Consider the following 7,168-nt stretch of genomic DNA (forward strand, 5'->3'; position numbering starts at 1 on the left):
ATGAGAAAGGCATTAGTTCCTAAAGTCGAGTAGGTATGTATCAATTTTTTGCAGTTGCGGTTTCAAATCACTAATCAGTTACCTATATCTCAAAGGAGGCGGTAGCGGATTCTCATATAGGGAAGTGTCCTTGGACACCTAATTCTGTGTAAATGGTGTTGGCGGCCTCATGAGGAACAGGCAGCGGCCAGGCATGCCAGTCTGCCCTTTCCTAAATTATCTTAAGCAGCACCATTGAGAATGCAAACACAGGGATAGTGGTCCGCTGTTCCTTGTTTATAAACTGCCACAGGAGGTTGCAAACAACAACTTTCCTAATAAATATTCATTACGTATGTTGTTCTGAAACCTCCAGTGACTGTACATTTTGCAATATGACTGATAAGAACAAAAGTTGCATCATAACATAAGCGACAGGTCACTAATAGTAATGCAATTTGAAATCAATATGTGTGACCTTTCACTCTGTATATCACACCCCAAGATCTTAATTTTCAGATATGCATTGCATACAGAAAGCTTTACTTATTTGGGGACAGCATTAGTACAGTGCCTCAGCAGCATTGTAGGTGTCCTCTACACACACGCACACACCCACACTCACTCACACACACACACACACACACATGCATGCTTACAAACACACAAACACAGAACACAAACTTTGCAACTCAAGCACAGCGCAAGCAATAGCACTAGTCAATCACAGTTCCACACACAAGCACACACAGTAAACACAAGTGCGGACATTTCTATCACACTCTTACAATTTATTAACGGAAATAAAGAAATGAGGAACCCCTCTGTAGGGCAGATGGTGCGTTCCAAAAAGTGTGTGGCCCTCGAAGGTTGTTGTGGCCACACATACACCTACCTACCAATTCTGAATGATGCATTCGGATTTTTCCCTTTAAGAAGTGCTGTGCCTGCACTGAACTGAGGAGAGCCGCACAGGATGGTGAAAATTCAGGATTCCTGACAGGTACTTATCGTTAATGGCCCAAAGATGGTGCCACATTCAGCAGCAAATCCCTAAAAGACCTTGCTGCTAGTGGAAAGATGTGCCTTATAATTCAAATTATAATTTCGATTTTGACACTGTCAGAGACCTAGCATTAACAAAGATATTAGGAGTAGCTTTCATGTGCTAATGCCTGCAAATAGCATTTGTGCATGCTTGGGTTTGCATGTGATAGTACATTAAAGCCAGACCTATTGGAATTACATATGCTTGTTTTTTTAAGGAGCCCCTCGGTGCTTTCAAAAATAAAATTTGGCATTCAGTCAATGACATAGTGTCTCCTTAGTGCACTGTTCACTTTTATAAATGGCAAACGTGTACATGTATAGCTTTCCTTTTACCTTCTCCCTTAGGTAGTTGGTAGAAGATTCATGGTTTGTGACCACAGTTGTGGTTGTGAATCATTTTTTGCGTTCTATTGCAGTTCAGTCGGAGTGATGTATCCCTTTCATGCGCATTCCTCCAACCAAGCTGCAATCAGTGCAAAGGACTTTTGGTGAGTTTGAAAGTGATTTCTGACTCATATTGTGCCATTAGTGCATTGCAACTTGCAAATCTGCAGTCGCAACACCTATGGCCAGTTGAATGGTAGGCTTTGTGCTCACATCTTTTTACTCATGTGGATAACATTTTAGCCAACCTCATTTGGACTTTGGTATGCAAGCACAAACTGTATTGTGGTTTGACACCATAGTTCCTATGCAAGACCTTATTTGAGACCTTTATGAAAAGATCCGAAAAGCCCATGTCCATTATGTGACCTGAAAAGAAAGTACTTTGTAACATTCCCCAAAAAACTGCGTCCATGATAATGATATAGATGTTGAAAGGGCGAATACATTACCAGATTTCTGATAGCAGGAATTTGCACCAGGAGTGTTTACATCATAACAGCAATTTTCACTGAAGCACTGCTCTTTGCTGAGAACTTCGTCACTTTTGCATTGAATCCGGTTGACCAGTGCAGTTTTGCATTCTGGGAGAAAGCAAACAGAAAGTAAGAGCGTGTCCCTCATCTCCTGTTCTAGAAACTATTCAGTACCAAAGTCCTAATGCTGAAATAAATATCGTTATTTTGCAAACATACCAAAAAGATATTTCAAGATATTTTTAAAGAGTGCACAACTACTTTGAATATTAAGGCTGGCATTCAGAGAAAGTCATAAAGAAAGGTTTTGTGCAATGTGGATAAAGGAAATGTTTTTAAAAAAAGAGCTGAAGTGCTGCCCTGAGTATAAAATAGCCAAAAATGTGGATATTTGGTGCAAATCTTAATTGTTGGAGGGTGGTTTGTTGGTGGTGGTAAGTGTGCATCTACCACCAGTAACAAGGCCACTCACACTGTACTGGGTCCTGAAGATGGTCTCTAGAAATTTGTTCCTTGCTCAACCCTTGGTGGCTGACACCAAGCAATAAGGCTTAACTTAATAGACATGCATGTAAAGCATTTAAAGCAAACCCAAGGAGATGGTGGACGCAGTGCTGAAACGTTTCAGGCACTCAACCCCAGTTACTGGGGGTGTGTGTCTGAAAAGTTTCAGCGCTCCGTCCATCATCTCCTTGGGTTTGCTTTGTAAAGCATTTAAAAACACCAATACAGTAAATCAATAAGACGCAACACACAATAAAAATCCCTCTGCAATTTATACAAATAGGATACATTTGTATCTCTAAAATGACACCAAAATGACCATAATCCAATATATAGGAAACCAGAGATAATACTTTTTAAAGAATAAGCACTATCTAGTGTTTGGAAACCAATATTACCAATCTGGGTCATCTGGTCCTGCTTAACCGGGACAAAGCCAAAGTTTCAGGCCAACCACGATGGAGCCCCACAAAAATTTTACCAGGCACACTTAGAAACTTTTCTGGAGCTTTTTCCTCCGAGGGTCCTTGCTGCTCTTCACCTGTCTGGATTCAGTAAGGGTTCCCAACTTGAATTTCAGGGAGCTCCCAGTAAAATCCTTGTTTCTCAAGGTGACCTATGCAGACAGCAGCACCAAGCTCCCTCCCATGGCTAGGGTGGATTTGGAATGGGGTGGTATGACAAGTTTAATGAAGGTAGCTGTGTCTCCTGTATTCCCATTACAGTTTTTTCCGGGAAATGATCTTGAAGCATCTGAGTGGCCAGATGCGGAGAGAGAGCTCCATATGAAAATATTGGAGCTCCCTGAGTGGGTATGTACTGTGGCCAGGACACAGACTATCCAGAAGGGAAAGGTTGAATGCTTGGACCCTGGAACAATGGGAAAAGCATCCCAGGACAAGTGCAATGGGGCTGGTGAGTCAGCCCAGGGAACTCCAGAGGTGCAGAAGGAATCTGACCCTAAGGGGAAGGATATGGCCTCTGAGGAAGAGACACCATCCCTGCCAGAGCTGTCAGGCTTGGAAGAACTATTGTGAGAAAATTATAGCTAGAAACAGATAATGACCAAGGACTATTGTAATAAAAATACCTCTATATTAAAAGTGAGAGCATGTGAGAATAAATTTTCACATGTAGATAAACTAACCACCCTATTCTAACAAATGTGTGCACACAAGATTCAATATAAAAAAAAAATATTCTCTTATTTTATATATTGTTCATAGTTTACTTGATAAATGACATATTGACATATTCATATAAAATGTATGATCATGATTGCAAGAAATGTGTATCATCAAAATAGCATGATTGTGCATATATCAAATACAAAAGACGGAAGGTTGATGGAGGCAGTGCGGCAGATGTCTACTACGCGCATTTCGGCATACGTGCCTTCTTCAGGTAGCCGTCTATTGCACATTGAATGATAGACTGAAACGTTGATGATGTACTATAGCTGCCAAAATGGTGATTTCTAGTAGCTGAATATGTAGAGGAGTGAGGTCAGACAGGAATGGATGTTCACATTATCGCTGTTAATTCCGACCATAAGATCATGGGGAGATTTCTTAGTATGAGACGCAAAGATGTGCTGTAGTTAAAGTTCCTGTTTTAAGTGGGTCATAAGACGGTAGATTATAAGCCGTGGTGCCAAAACGGAATTTGGAGTTGGATCAGCTGTGATTAAGCAAGGATATATTCCTGAAATATCGGATAGGTATGAACGAATTTCCCGTGTAGCCGGGGCGCCGCAGGCCAGGGGGGGTAATCGGATACAAAACCGTGTGACTTGGAGGCTTGGAAGAACTGACAGGAGCCGGTGGACCCTACAGAAATTAGTTTTGTCTGTGACCCTTGAGAGGTTTGTCTTAATGCAAGAGGAGGGGGATCACAGTGGATTGTACAGAATATACTGGGGAGATGGGCTGCTGTATACTGAGGCCAGAAACCACAAGGAAGGAGCCAATAGGGAAGTAGTGGTGCCCAAGAGGTACAGAAAGTTCATCCTGACTTTAAGTCATAATACCCCCTTGGCAGGACATTTGGGGTAGACCAAGACTTGGATTTGGTTTGTGAAAAATTTCTACTGGCCCGAATGTCTGAGAAGGTAAAGGAGTTCTGTAGCCCTGTTTTATTTGGCAGGCCAGTGCCAACGCAGGGGGAAAGACAAAGGCTCCCTTGATACCACTGCCAGTGGTTGGGACTCCCATTGAGAGGGTTGGGGTGTACATTTCTTATCTCCTAGATCCACCTACTGCATAATGGAATACGTATAGCTCGGTGGTAGTGGACCATGCCAGGAGATACCCTGAGGCAATACCCCTCAGAACAGTTTCTGCTCCTGCAGTGGCTAGAGCCCTAGTGGGTGTTTTCACCAGAGTGGGTTTCCAAAAAGAGGTTGTTTCAGATAAGGGCACAAACTTCCTGTCTAGCTATCTGAAAGCGATGCTGGATAAACGTGGTGTTACCTACAAGTTAAACCCCCCATATCACCCCAAGACTAATGGTCTGGTGGAGAGGTTCAACAAGACCATGAAGGGCATGATCAATAGGTTGTCTGACAAACTCAGAGGAAGGTGGACAGTCTACTCTCATGCCAACGGTTTGCCTACATGGAGGTTCCACAGAAAGGGTTTGGTTTAAGTCCCTTTGAGTTGGTGTTTGGGCATGTTGTGAGGGGGTCGTTGAACCTGCTGAGAGTGTCTTTGGAGCACCTAGAGGAGTACCTGATATACAAAGATAATGTCATCTCTTTTATACCATGCCCATGCAAACAAAGTCGAGTTTCAGCTAATTTACTTTTTAAAAGCAGTGCTGCAATTCACAGCAGCTTTTAAAATGACCTACGGCTCTAAGCAGTGCAAGCATGCAATTGCAAAAAAAGGCTGCTGGCCTCTGAACTGCCAGGCCCTAATATATACTAGGGACTTATAGGTAGTTTTTACCCTTTCATCCTATTAGATACTAGGGGCTTATAGGGTAGGTCATTCCAATTATAAGTGTACCTCAATGCATGTGTGTATGCTTAACACAGCAGTGGCCCTGGGCCAGATTAGCATGTCTCAGGGAACAGTCAGAGTCAGCTTCCATCAGTACCAGTCAACACAAACAATTGTGGGTGAACAGGCCAAAAGATGACTTTCTAACATAAATCAAAATAAAAGCTAAGATTTTCTATAATGGATATGGAATTTCACTTAATATTCACTCCTGAATAAACACCATTAATCACGAATACGCATGCCCCTTAAGTGGAAAGAGCAGAAGCAAACTTCTCCTGTTTAGCATATAGATTTATTTCTATTTATCTAATCTACTTCACAGTCAGATCACTTCCTGCATAAACTCAAGGGTGTATTTCATCACACTGTGGTCGGGCATCTGTTGTGTGTCACCACAAACGATGATTGGGAGTTTCACGCTCAAATTGACATTTGTATTTGCACAAGTGAAACCATTTTTATGAATCAGCCACTGGAAGTTTTGTAAAGAAATTATACGGTGGATTTCACACTACATACAACGTTTATACAGTTACGATACATATTTCACTTTTGTAACATAACAGAACTATTAGTGGTAAATCATTTATTTATTCGAATGTTCACATATGTTTGTGTTTTGCCAAAACATAATCGTAATAGTTTTTTCGTTTTTTGCTGTATCTTTTAATGGCATCTTAAATCAAAGACATTTCATAGCTCTCCTATCTTGAAAATCACAACCTCGAAATAAATGGGACTCCAAACTGCTCTGAGACTTTACAAATATATATGAAAAAAATCCTTTATCCAAGCTATAATTATGTAACACAGCATCTTTTCTTGAAGGTATGTGAAAATAAAAACAAAATATTATGTAGTGCTATTTAAAAACCACATCCATCAGCCTTGCTTTTCAAAATGCTTTTCAACTCCGTTAATCTATATCAAAATTAGCTGATTTATACTAATCGGATAAATTGATCATACATTACCTGCAGTAGTTTGTGCATTTGCCATGATGACTCCTATAATAAGGGCCAGAGCAAGAACATGGAACACCTTGTGAGCCATGGTTTAGTGTAGTCTGAATCCAATATGCTCGAGCCAATTCAGAATCTGGATTGCTTTTCCAGAAGTTAATGCCACTTTTATATCCTCACATGTGTTTGCTAAATAATTTCATGTGTTTGCTTGAGTAGCGTCTCTTTCACATCAGCCACATAATGTATTATTCAAACAAGTCAGCAGTTGCATGATGCATTAACAAACAACAAAAGGCACTTTTTTTGTTGTATAATGAGGATACTAGGTTGTGCCCATCCCTCAGTGAATTTGATACTCCTTTCGATGCTTGCTGCAAATTTTAACCTAGGTTCAGAATGGATTGTGGTGTACAACGCATTCACGTTGGTGCATTTATATTATGTCAGAAAAAGAACACAATGGCAGTGGTAAAAGCAAATTGCTTGCACATCCCAACAAAGAATACAAAAGTCCTGTGTGCTCAAATGAAACAACACAATGCCACCTAAATAGTGTATACAGATGTAAATAGAAACAGAGTTTTCATATAGAAACAAATTTACAAAATCCAGAGCACTACACAAATACAGTCATTGCGATCTGTCTATTTCACAGACCAGCATTTATTCACAAATAAGTCCAATCCAAAATTTCCTTGACATGCAAGTCAGAGAACAGCCGACACGTGTTTCCTCGTGATGACACATACACACCGAGACACTTGAAGAGTGGTTTCAGGTTCTCAGTCTCCAAACCGGGCCAACC

General features: G+C 40.9%; 1 long non-coding RNA gene across 1 annotated transcript in view; it reads right to left on the reverse strand.

Annotated features, from left to right (window-relative positions):
* LOC144771515 (uncharacterized) overlaps positions 1-6,493 on the reverse strand; it is a 39,515-nt gene extending 33,022 nt beyond the window's left edge. Inside the window, exons 1-2 of the long non-coding RNA XR_013599318.1 lie at positions 6,373-6,493; positions 1,866-1,997 (exon numbers count right to left, since the gene is read on the reverse strand). This is a non-coding gene — a long non-coding RNA (uncharacterized LOC144771515). The remainder of the gene's footprint in view (positions 1-1,865; positions 1,998-6,372) is intronic.
* Between the last annotated feature and the right edge of the window lie 675 nt (positions 6,494-7,168).

The sequence above is a fragment of the Lissotriton helveticus genome, chromosome 8 (genome assembly GCF_964261635.1).
Source record: "Lissotriton helveticus chromosome 8, aLisHel1.1, whole genome shotgun sequence".
NCBI classification, from domain to species: Eukaryota; Metazoa; Chordata; class Amphibia; order Caudata; family Salamandridae; genus Lissotriton; species Lissotriton helveticus.